This window comes from Ranitomeya imitator, chromosome 1, assembly GCF_032444005.1.
Source record: "Ranitomeya imitator isolate aRanImi1 chromosome 1, aRanImi1.pri, whole genome shotgun sequence".
NCBI classification, from domain to species: Eukaryota; Metazoa; Chordata; class Amphibia; order Anura; family Dendrobatidae; genus Ranitomeya; species Ranitomeya imitator.
The window spans coordinates 1,236,604,110-1,236,616,587 of NC_091282.1; positions in this window are offsets into that span (position 1 = coordinate 1,236,604,110).

A 12,478-nucleotide genomic window follows, 5' to 3' on the forward strand; every position below is an offset into this window, starting at 1 on the left:
TTGTGTAATTGTCTGGACGATAAGGGTACCGTCACACTGAAACGACGCTGCAGCGATACGACAACAATGTCGATCGCTGCAGCGTCGCTGTTTGGTAGCTGGAGAGCTGTCACACAGACAGCTCTCCAGCGACCAACGATCCCGAGGTCCCCGGTAACCAGGGTACACATCGGGTTACTAAGCGCAGGGCCGTACTTAATAACCCGATGTTTACCCTGGTTACCATTGTAAGAGTAAAAAAAAAAAAACCACTACATACTTACATTCCGTGTCTGTCCTCCGGCGCCATCTCCTCCATACGTCTCTGACCAGATCTCTGGCCCGGTCCATCTCCTCCGTATGTCTCTGACCAGATCTCCGACCCGGTCCATCTCCTCCGTACGTCTCTGACCAGATCTCCGACCCGTACCATCTCCTCCGTACGTCTGTGACTAGATCTCCGACCCGGCCCATCTCCTCCGTACATCTCTGACCAGATCTCCGACCCGTACCATCTCCTCCGTACGTCTGTGACCAGATCTCCGACCCATACAATCTCCTCCGTAGTCTCTGACCAGATCTCCGACCCGTACCATCTCCTCCATACGTCTCCGACCAGATCTCCGACCCGTACCATCTCCTCCATACGTCTCTGACCAGATCTCAGGCCTGGCCCATCTCCTCTGTATGTCTCGGACCAGATCTCGGGCCTGGCCCATCTCCTCCATACATCTCTGACCAGATCTCCAGCCCAGACCATCTCCTCCGCACGTCTTTGACCAGATCTCGGGCCCAGACCATCTCCTCTGTACTTCTCTGACCAGATCTCGGGCCTGGCCCATCTCCTCCGTACATCTCTGACCAGATTTCGGGCACAAACCATCTCCTCTGTACGTCTCTGACAAGATCTCGGGCCCGGCCCATCTCCTCCGTACGTCTCTGACCAGATCTCCAACCCAAACCATCTCCTCCATACGTCTCTGACCAGATCTCCGGCTCATCTCCTCCATACGTCTCTGACCAGATCTCCGGCCCGGTCCATCTCCTCCGTACGTCTCTGACCAGATCTCCGACCCGTACCATCTCCTCCGTACGTCTGTGACCAGATCTCCGACCCGGCCCATCTCCTCCGTACATCTCTGACCAGATCTCCGGCCCATCTCCTCCATACGTCTCTGACGAGATCTCCGTCCCGGCCCATCTCCTCCATACGTCTCTGACCAGATCTCCGACCCGGACCATCTCCTCCGTACATCTCTGACCAGATCTCTGGCCCATCTCCTCCATACGTCTCTGACCAGATCTCCGTCCCGGCCCATCTCCTCCATATGTCTCTGACCAGATCTCCGTCCCGGCCCATCTCCTCCTCCTCTGCCTCACCAACACCGGAGCTACCGCCTCACCAACACTGGAGCTACCGCCTCACCAACACCGGAGCTACCGCCTCACCAACACTGGAGCTACCGCCTCACCAACACCGGAGCTACCGCCTCACCAACACCGGAGCTCCTGCAACCCTCAACCTACTGTCTCCTTCCCCATAATCCTGTAGAATGTAAGCCCGCAAGGGCAGGGTCCTCGCCCCTCTGTATCAGTCCATCATTGTTAGTTTGTTTACTGTATGTGATATTTGTAACTTGTATGTAACCCCTTCTCATGTACAGCACCATGGAATCAATGGTGCTATATAAATAAATAATAATAATAATAATACGTCTCTGACCAGATCTCCGACCCGTACCATCTCCTCCGTACGTCTCTGACCAGATCTCCGACCCGTACCATCTCCTCCATACGTCTCTGACCAGATCTCCGGCTCATTTCCTCCATACGTCTCTGACCAGATCTCCGGCCCATCTCCTCCATACGTCTCTGACCAGATCTCCGACCCGTACCATCTCCTCCATACGTCTGTGACCAGATCTCCGGCCCATCTCCTCCGTACGTCTGTGACCAGATCTTCGGCCCGGCCCATCTCCTCCGTACGTCTCTGACCAGATCTCCGACCCGGCCCATCTCCTCCATACGTCTGACCAGATCTCCGACCCGGCCCATCTCCTCCGTACGTCTCTGACCAGATCTCCGGCCCGGCCCATCTCCTCCATACGTCTCTGACTAGATCTCCGGCCCATCTCCTCCATACGTCTCTGACCAGATCTCCGGCCCATCTCCTCCATACGTTTCTGACCAGATCTCCGGCCCGGCCCATCTCCTCCATACACCTCTGACCTGTACCATCTCCTCCATACGTCTCTGACCAGATCTCCGACCCGTACCATCTCCTCCATACGTCTCTGACCAGATCTCCGGCCTGGCACATCTCCTCCGTACGTCTGTGACCAGATCTCCGGCCCATCTCCTCCGTATGCCTCTGACCAGATCTCCGACCCGTACCATCTCTCCATACGTCTCTGACCAGATCTCCGACCCGGCCCATCTCCTCCATACATCTCTGACCAGATCTCCGGCCCATCTCCTCCATACGTCTCTGACCAGATCTCCGGCCCGGCCCATCTCCTCCATACGTCTCTGACCAGATCTCTGACCCGGCCCACCTCCTCCATACGTCTCTGACCAGATCTCCGCCCCGGCCCATCTCCTCCATACGTCTGTGACCAGATCTCCGACCCGGCCCATCTCCTCCGTACATCTCCGACCCGGCCCACCTCCTCCATACGTCTCTGACCAGATCTCCGGCCCTGCCCATCTCCTCCATACGTCTCTGACCAGATCTCCGGCCCATCTCCTCCATACGTCTCTGACCAGATCTCCGGCCCATCTCCTCCATACGTCTCTGACCAGATCTCCGGCCCATCTCCTCCATACGTCTCTGACCAGATCTCCGGCTCGGCCCATCTCCTCCATACATCTCTGACCAGATCTCCGGTCCATCTCCTCCATACGTCTCTGACCAGATCAACGACCCGGCCCATCTCCTCCGTACGTCTCTGACCAGATCTCCGACCCGTACCATCTCCTCCATACGTCTGTGACCAGATCTCCGGTCCATCTCCTCCATACGTCTCTGACCAGATCTCCGGCCCGGCCCATCTCCTCCATACGTTTCTGACCAGATCTCCGGCCCGGCCCATCTCCTCCATACGTCTGTGACCAGATCTCCGGCCCATCTCCTCCATACGTCTCTGACCAGATCTCCGGCCCGGCCCATCTCCTCCGTACGTCTGTGACCAGATCTCCGGCCCGTCTCCTCCATACGTCTCTGACCAGATCTCCGGCCCATCTCCTCCATACGTCTGTGACCAGATCTCCGACCCGGCCCATCTCCTCCGTACGTCTGACCAGATCTCCGACCCGGCCCATCTCCTCCATACGTCTGTGACCAGATCTCCGGCCCATCTCCTCCGTACGTCTGTGACCAGATCTTCGGCCCGGCCCATCTCCTCCGTACGTCTCTGACCAGATCTCCGACCCGGCCCATCTCCTCCGTACGTCTGACCAGATCTCCGACCCGGCCCATCTCCTCCGTACGTCTCTGACCAGATCTCCGGCCCGGCCCATCTCCTCCATACGTCTCTGACTAGATCTCCGGCCCATCTCCTCCATACGTCTCTGACCAGATCTCCGGCCCATCTACTCCATACGTTTCTGACCAGATCTCCGGCCCGGCCCATCTCCTCCATACACCTCTGACCTGTACCATCTCCTCCATACGTCTCTGACCAGATCTCCGACCCGTACCATCTCCTCCATACGTCTCTGACCAGATCTCCGGCCTGGCACATCTCCGTACGTCTGTGACCAGATCTCCGGCCCATCTCCTCCGTATGCCTCTGACCAGATCTCCGACCCGTACCATCTCTCCATACGTCTCTGACCAGATCTCCGACCCGGCCCATCTCCTCCATACATCTCTGACCAGATCTCCGGCCCATCTCCTCCATACGTCTCTGACCAGATCTCCGGCCCGGCCCATCTCCTCCATACGTCTCTGACCAGATCTCCGACCCGGCCCACCTCCTCCATATGTCTCTGACCAGATCTCCACCCCGGCCCATCTCCTCCATACGTCTGTGACCAGATCTCCGACCCGGCCCATCTCCTCCGTACATCTCCGACCCGGCCCATCTCCTCCATACGTCTCTGACCAGATCTCCGGCCCTGCCCATCTCCTCCATACGTCTCTGACCAGATCTCCGGCCCATCTCCTCCATACGTCTATGACCAGATCTCCGGCCCATCTCCTCCATACGTCTCTGACCAGATCTCCGGCCCATCTCCTCCATACGTCTCCGACCAGATCTCCGGCTCGGCCCATCTCCTCCATACATCTCTGACCAGATCTCCGGTCCATCTCCTCCATACGTCTCTGACCAGATCAACGACCCGGCCCATCTCCTCCGTACGTCTCTGACCAGATCTCCGACCCGTACCATCTCCTCCACACGTCTGTGACCAGATCTCCGGCCCATCTCCTCCATACGTCTCTGACCAGATCTCCGGCCCGGCCCATCTCCTCCATACGTTTCTGACCAGATCTCCGGCCCGGCCCATCTCCTCCATACGTCTGTGACCAGATCTCCGGCCCATCTCCTCCATACGTCTCTGACCAGATCTCCGGCCCAGCCCATCTCCTCCGTACGTCTGTGACCAGATCTCCGGCCCATCTCCTCCATACGTCTCTGACCAGATCTCCGGCCCATCTCCTCCATACGTCTCTGACCAGATCTTCGGCCCATCTCCTCCATACGTCTCTGACCAGATCTCCGGCCCGGCCCATCTCCTCCATACGTTTCTGACCAGATCTCCGGCCCGGCCCATCTCCTCCATACGTCTGTGACAAGATCTCCGGCCCGGCCCATCTCCTCCATACACCTCTGACCAGATCTCAGGCCCGGCCCATCTCCTCCATACGTCTGTGACCAGATCTCCGGCCCATCTCCTCCATACGTCTCTGACCAGATCTCCGGCCCATCTCCTCCATACGTTTCTGACCAGATCTCCGGCCCATCTCCTCCATACGTCTGTGACCAGATCTCCGGCCCATCTCCTCCATACGTCTCTGACCAGATCTCCGGCCCATCTCCTCCGTACGTCTCTGACCAGATCAACGACCCGGCCCATCTCCTCCGTACGTCTCTGACCAGATCTCCGACCCGTACCATCTCCTCCATACGTCTCTGACCAGATCTCCGACCCATCTCCTCCATATGTCTCTGACCAGATCTCTGGCCCGGCCCATCGCCTCCATACGTCTCTGACCAGATCTCCGACCCGGCCCACCTCCTCCATACGTCTCTGACCAGATCTCCGCCCCGGCCCATCTCCTCCATACGTCTGTGACCAGATCTCCGACCCGGCCCATCTCCTCCGTACATCTCCGACCCGGCCCATCTCCTCCATACGTCTCTGACCAGATCTCCGGCCCCGCCCATCTCCTCCATACGTCTCTGACCAGATCTCCGGCCCATCTCCTCCATACGTCTCTGACCAGATCTCCGGCCCATCTCCTCCATACGTCTCTGACCAGATCTCCGGCCCATCTCCTCCATACGTCTCTGACCAGATCTCCGGCTCGGCCCATCTCCTCCATACATCTCTGACCAGATCTCCGGTCCATCTCCTCCATACGTCTCTGACCAGATCAACGACCCGGCCCATCTCCTCCGTACGTCTCTGACCAGATCTCCGACCCGTACCATCTCCTCCATACGTCTGTGACCAGATCTCCGGCCCATCTCCTCCATACGTCTCTGACCAGATCTCCGGCACGGCCCATCTTCTCCATACATTTCTGACCAGATCTCCGGCCCGGCCCATCTCCTCCATACGTCTGTGACCAGATCTCCGGCCCATCTCCTCCATACGTCTCTGACCAGATCTCCGGCCCGGCCCATCTCCTCCGTACGTCTGTGACCAGATCTCCGGCCCATCTCCTCCATACGTCTCTGACCAGATCTCCGGCCCATCTCCTCCATACGTCTCTGACCAGATCTCCGGCCCATCTCCTCCATACGTCTCTGACCAGATCTCCGGCCCGGCCCATCTCCTCCATACGTTTCTGACCAGATCTCCGGCCCGGCCCATCTCCTCCATACGTCTGTGACCAGATCTCCGGCCCGACCCATCTCCTCCATACACCTCTGACCAGATCTCCGGCCCGGCCCATCTCCTCCATACGTCTGTGACCAGATCTCCGGCCCATCTCCTCCATACGTCTCTGACCAGATCTCCGGCCCATCTCCTCCATACGTTTCTGACCAGAGCTCCGGCCCATCTTCTCCATACGTCTGTGACCAGATCTCGGGCCCATCTCCTCCATACGTCTCTGATCAGATCTCCGGCCCGGCCCATCTCCTCCATACGTCTCTGACCAGATATCTGGCCCATCTCCTCCATACGTCTCTGACCAGATCTCTGGCCCATCTCCTCCATACGTTTCTGACCAGATCTCCGGCCCATCTCCTCCATACGTGTTTGACCAGATCTCCGGCCCATCTCCTCCATACGTCTCTGACCAGATCTCCGGCCCATCTCCTCCATACGTCTCTGACCAGATCTCCGGCCCATCTCCTCCATACGTCTCTGACCAGATCTCCGGCCCATCTCCTCCATACGTGTTTGACCAGATCTCCGGCCCATCTCCTCCATACGTCTCTGACCAGATCTCCGGCCCATCTCCTCCATACGTCTCTGACCAGATCTCCGGCCCATCTCCTCCATACGTGTTTGACCAGATCTCCGGCCCATCTCCTCCATACGTGTTTGACCAGATCTCCGGCCCATCTCCTCCATACGTCTCTGACCAGATCTCCGGCCCATCTCCTCCATACGTCTCTGACCAGATCTCCGGCTCGGCCCATCTCCTCCATACATCTCTGACCAGATCTCCGGTCCATCTCCTCCATACGTCTCTGACTAGATCAACGACCCGGCCCATCTCCTCCGTACGTCTCTGACCAGATCTCCGACCCGTACCATCTCCTCCATACGTCTGTGACCAGATCTCCGGCCCATCTCCTCCATACGTCTCTGACCAGATCTCCGGCCCGGCCCATCTCCTCCATACGTTTCTGACCAGATCTCCGGCCCATCTCCTCCATACGTCTGTGACCAGATCTCCGGCCCATCTCTCCATACGTCTCTGACCAGATCTCCGACCCGGCCCATCTCCTCCATACATCTCTGACCAGATCTCCGGCCCATCTCCTCCATACGTCTCTGACCAGATCAACGACCCGGCCCATCTCCTCCGTACGTCTCTGACCAGATCTCCGACCCGTACCATCTCCTCCATACGTCTCTGACCAGATCTCCGACCCATCTCCTCCATATGTCTCTGACCAGATCTTCGGCCCGGCCCATCTCCTCCATACGTCTCTGACCAGATCTCAGACCCGGCCCACCTCCTCCATACGTCTCTGACCAGATCTCCGCCCCGGCCCATCTCCTCCATACGTCTGTGACCAGATCTCCGACCCGGCCCATCTCCTCCGTACATCTCCGACCCGGCCCATCTCCTCCATACGTCTCTGACCAGATCTCCGGCCCGGCCCATCTCCTCCATGCGTTTCTGACCAGATCTCCGGGCCGGCCCATCTCCTCCATACGTCTGTGACCAGATCTCCGGCCCATCTCCTCCATACGTCTCTGACCAGATCTCCGGCCCGGCCCATCTCCTCCGTACGTCTGTGACCAGATCTCCGGCCCATCTCCTCCATACGTCTCTGACCAGATCTCCGGCCCATCTCCTCCATACGTCTCTGACCAGATCTCCGGCCCATCTCCTCCATACGTCTCTGACCAGATCTCCGGCCCGGCCCAACTCCTCCATACGTCTGTGACCAGATCTCCGGCCCGGCCCATCTCCTCCATACACCTCTGACCAGATCTCCGGCCCGGCCCATCTCCTCCATACGTCTGTGACCAGATCTCCGGCCCATCTCCTCCATACGTCTGTGATCAGATCTCCGGCCCATCTCCTCCATATGTCTCTGACCAGATCTCCGGCACATCTCCTCCGTACGTCTCTGACCAGATCAACGACCCGGCCCATCTCCTCCGTACGTCTCTGACCAGATCTCCGACCCGTACCATCTCCTCCATACGTCTCTGAACAGATCTCCGACCCATCTCCTCCATATGTCTCTGACCAGATCTCCGGCCCGTCCCATCGCCTCCATACGTCTCTGACCAGATCTCCGACCCGGCCCACCTCCTCCATATGTCTCTGACCAGATCTCCGCCCCGGCCCATCTCCTCCATACGTCTGTGACCAGATCTCCGACCCGGCCCATCTCCTCCGTACATCTCCGACCCGGCCCATCTCCTCCATACGTCTCTGACCAGATCTCCGGCCCCGCCCATCTCCTCCATACGTCTCTGACCAGATCTCCGGCCCATCTCCTCCATACGTCTCTGACCAGATCTCCGGCCCATCTCCTCCATACGTCTCTGACCAGATCTCCGGCTCGGCCCATCTCCTCCATACGTCTCTGCCCAGATCTCCGGCTCGGCCCATCTCCTCCATACATCTCTGACCAGATCTCCGGCCCATCTCCTCCATACGTCTGTGACCAGATCTCCGGCCCATCTCCTCCATACGTCTGTGATCAGATCTCCGGCCCATCTCCTCCATATGTCTCTGACCAGATCTCCGGCACATCTCATCCGTACGTCTCTGACCAGATCAACGACCCGGCCCATCTCCTCCGTACGTCTCTGACCAGATCTCCGGCCCGGCCCATCGCCTCCATACGTCTCTGACCAGATCTCCGACCCGGCCCACCTCCTCCATACGTCTCTGACCAGATCTCCGGCCCATCTCCTCCATACGTCTCTGACCAGATCTCCGGCTCGGCCCATCTCCTCCATACGTCTCTGCCCAGATCTCCGGCTCGGCCCATCTCCTCCATACATCTCTGACCAGATCTCCGGCCCATCTCCTCCATACGTCTGTGACCAGATCTCCGGCCCATCTCCTCCATACGTCTGTGATCAGATCTCCGGCCCATCTCCTCCATATGTCTCTGACCAGATCTCCGGCACATCTCCTCCGTACGTCTCTGACCAGATCAACGACCCGGCCCATCTCCTCCGTACGTCTCTGACCAGATCTCCGGCCCGGCCCATCGCCTCCATACGTCTCTGACCAGATCTCCGACCCGGCCCACCTCCTCCATATGTCTCTGACCAGATCTCCGCCCCGGCCCATCTCCTCCATACGTCTGTGACCAGATCTCCGACCCGGCCCATCTCCTCCGTACATCTCCGACCCGGCCCATCTCCTCCATACGTCTCTGACCAGATCTCCGGCCCCGCCCATCTCCTCCATACGTCTCTGACCAGATCTCCGGCCCATCTCCTCCATACGTCTCTGACCAGATCTCCGGCCCATCTCCTCCATACGTCTCTGACCATATCTCTGGCTCGGCCCATCTCCTCCATACGTCTCTGCCCAGATCTCCGGCTCGGCCCATCTCCTCCATACATCTCTGACCAGATCTCCGGTCCATCTCCTCCATACGTCTCTGACCAGATCAACGACCCGGCCCATCTCCTCCGTACGTCTCTGACCAGATCTCCGACCCGTACCATCTCCTCCATACGTCTGTGATCAGATCTCCGGCCCATCTCCTCCATACGTCTCTGACCAGATCTCCGGCCCGGCCCATCTCCTCCATACGTTTCTGACCAGATCTCCGGCCCGGCCCATCTCCTCCATACGTCTGTGACCAGATCTCCGGCCCATCTCCTCCATACGTCTCTGACCAGATCTCCGGCCCGGCCCATCTCCTCCGTACGTCTGTGACCAGATCTCCGGCCCATCTCCTCCATACGTCTCTGACCAGATCTCCGGCCCATCTCCTCCATACGTCTCTGACCAGATCTCCGGCCCATCTCCTCCATACGTCTCTGACCAGATCTCCGGCCCGGCCCATCTCCTCCATACGTTTCTGCCCAGATCTCCGGCCCGGCCCATCTCCTCCATACGTCTGTGACCAGATCTCCGGCCCGGCCCATCTCCTCCATACACCTCTGACCAGATCTCCGGCCCGGCCCATCTCCTCCATACGTCTGTGACCAGATCTCCGGCCCATCTCCTCCATACGTCTCTGACCAGATCTCCGGCCCATCTCCTCCATACGTTTCTGACCAGATCTCCGGCCCATCTCCTCCATACGTCTGTGACCAGATCTCCGGCCCATCTCCTCCATAGGTCTCTGATCAGATCTCCGGCCCATCTCCTCCATACGTCTCTGACCAGATCTCTGGCCCATCTCCTCCATACGTCTCTGACCAGATCTCTGGCCCATCTCCTCCATACGTCTCTGACCAGATCTCCGGCCCGGCCCATCTCCTCCATACACCTCTGACCAGATCTCTGGCCCATCTCCTCCATACGTCTTTGACCAGATCTCCGGCCCATCTCCTCCATACGTCTCTGACCAGATCTCCGGCCCATCTCCTCCATACGTCTCTGACCAGATCTCCGGCCCATCTCCTCCATACGTCTCTGACCAGATCTCCGGCCCATCTCCTCCATACGTGTTTGACCAGATCTCTGGCCCATCTCCTCCATACGTCTCTGACCAGATCTCCGGCCCGGCCCATCTCCTCCATACACCTCTGACCAGATCTCCGGCCCATCTCCTCCATACGTTTCTGACCAGATCTCCGGCCCATCTCCTCCATACGTCTGTGACCAGATCTCCGGCCCATCTCCTCCATACACCTCTGACCAGATCTCCGGCCCAGCCCATCTCCTCCATACGTCTGTGACCAGATCTCCGGCCCATCTCCTCCATACACCTCTGACCAGATCTCCGGCCCATCTCCTCCATACGTTTCTGACCAGATCTCCGGCCCGGCCCATCTCCTCCATACGTTTCTGACCAGATCTCCGGCCCGGCCCATCTCCTCCATACGTTTCTGACCAGATCTCCGGCCCGGCCCATCTCCTCCATACGTCTGTGACCAGATCTCCTCCATACGTTTCTGACCAGATCTCCGGCCCATCCATACGTTTCTGACCAGATCTCCGGCCCATCTCCTCCATACGTTTCTGACCAGATCTCCGGCCCATCTCCTCCATACGTCTGTGACCAGATCTCCGGCCCATCTCCTCCATACGTCTCTGACCAGATCTCCGGCCCGTACCATCTCCTCCATACGTCTGTGACCAGATCTCCGGCCCATCTCCTCCATACGTCTATGACCAGATCTCCGGCCCATCTCCTCCATACGTGTGACCAGATCTCCGGCCCATCTCCTCCATACGTTTCTGACCAGATCTCCGGCCCATCTCCTCCATACATCTCCGGCCCGGCCCATCTCCTCCATACGTCTGTGACCAGATCTCCGGCCCATCTCCTCCATACACCTCTGACCAGATCTCAGGCCCATCTCCTCCATACGTCTGTGACCAGATCTCCGGCCCATCTCCTCCATACGTCTGTGACCAGATCTCTGGCCCATCTCCTCCATACGTCTCTGACCAGATCTCCGGCCCATCTCCTCCATACGTCTGTGATCAGATCTCCGGCCCATCTCCTCCATATGTCTCTGACCAGATCTCCGGCACATCTCCTCCGTACGTCTCTGACCAGATCAACGACCCGGCCCATCTCCTCCGTACGTCTCTGACCAGATCTCCGACCCGTACCATCTCCTCCATACGTCTCTGACCAGATCTCCGACCCATCTCCTCCATATGTCTCTGACCAGATCTCCGGCCCGGCCCATCGCCTCCATACGTCTCTGACCAGATCTCCGACCCGGCCCACCTCCTCCATACGTCTCTGACCAGATCTCCGCCCCGGCCCATCTCCTCCATACGTCTGTGACCAGATCTCCGACCCGGCCCATCTCCTCCGTACATCTCCGACCCGGCCCATCTCCTCCATACGTCTCTGACCAGATCTCCGGCCCCGCCCATCTCCTCCATACGTCTCTGACCAGATCTCCGGCCCATCTCCTCCATACGTCTCTGACCAGATCTCCGGCCCATCTCCTCCATACGTCTCTGACCAGATCTCCGGCCCATCTCCTCCATAAGTCTCTGCCCAGATCTCCGGCTCGGCCCATCTCCTCCATACATCTCTGACCAGATCTCCGGTCCATCTCCTCCATACGTCTCTGACCAGATCAACGACCCGGCCCATCTCCTCCGTACGTCTCTGACCAGATCTCCGACCCGTACCATCTCCTCCATACGTCTGTGACCAGATCTCCGGCCCATCTCCTCCATACGTCTCTGACCAGATCTCCGGCCCGGCCCATCTCCTCCATACGTTTCTGACCAGATCTCCGGCCCGGCCCATCTCCTCCATACGTCTGTGACCAGATCTCCGGCCCATCTCCTCCATACGTCTCTGACCAGATCTCCGGCCCGGCCCATCTCCTCCGTACGTCTGTGACCAGATCTCCGGCCCATCTCCTCCATACGTCTCTGACCAGATCTCCGGCCCATCTCCTCCATACGTCTCTGACCAGATCTCCGGCCCATCTCCTCCATACGTCTCTGACCAGATCTCCGGCC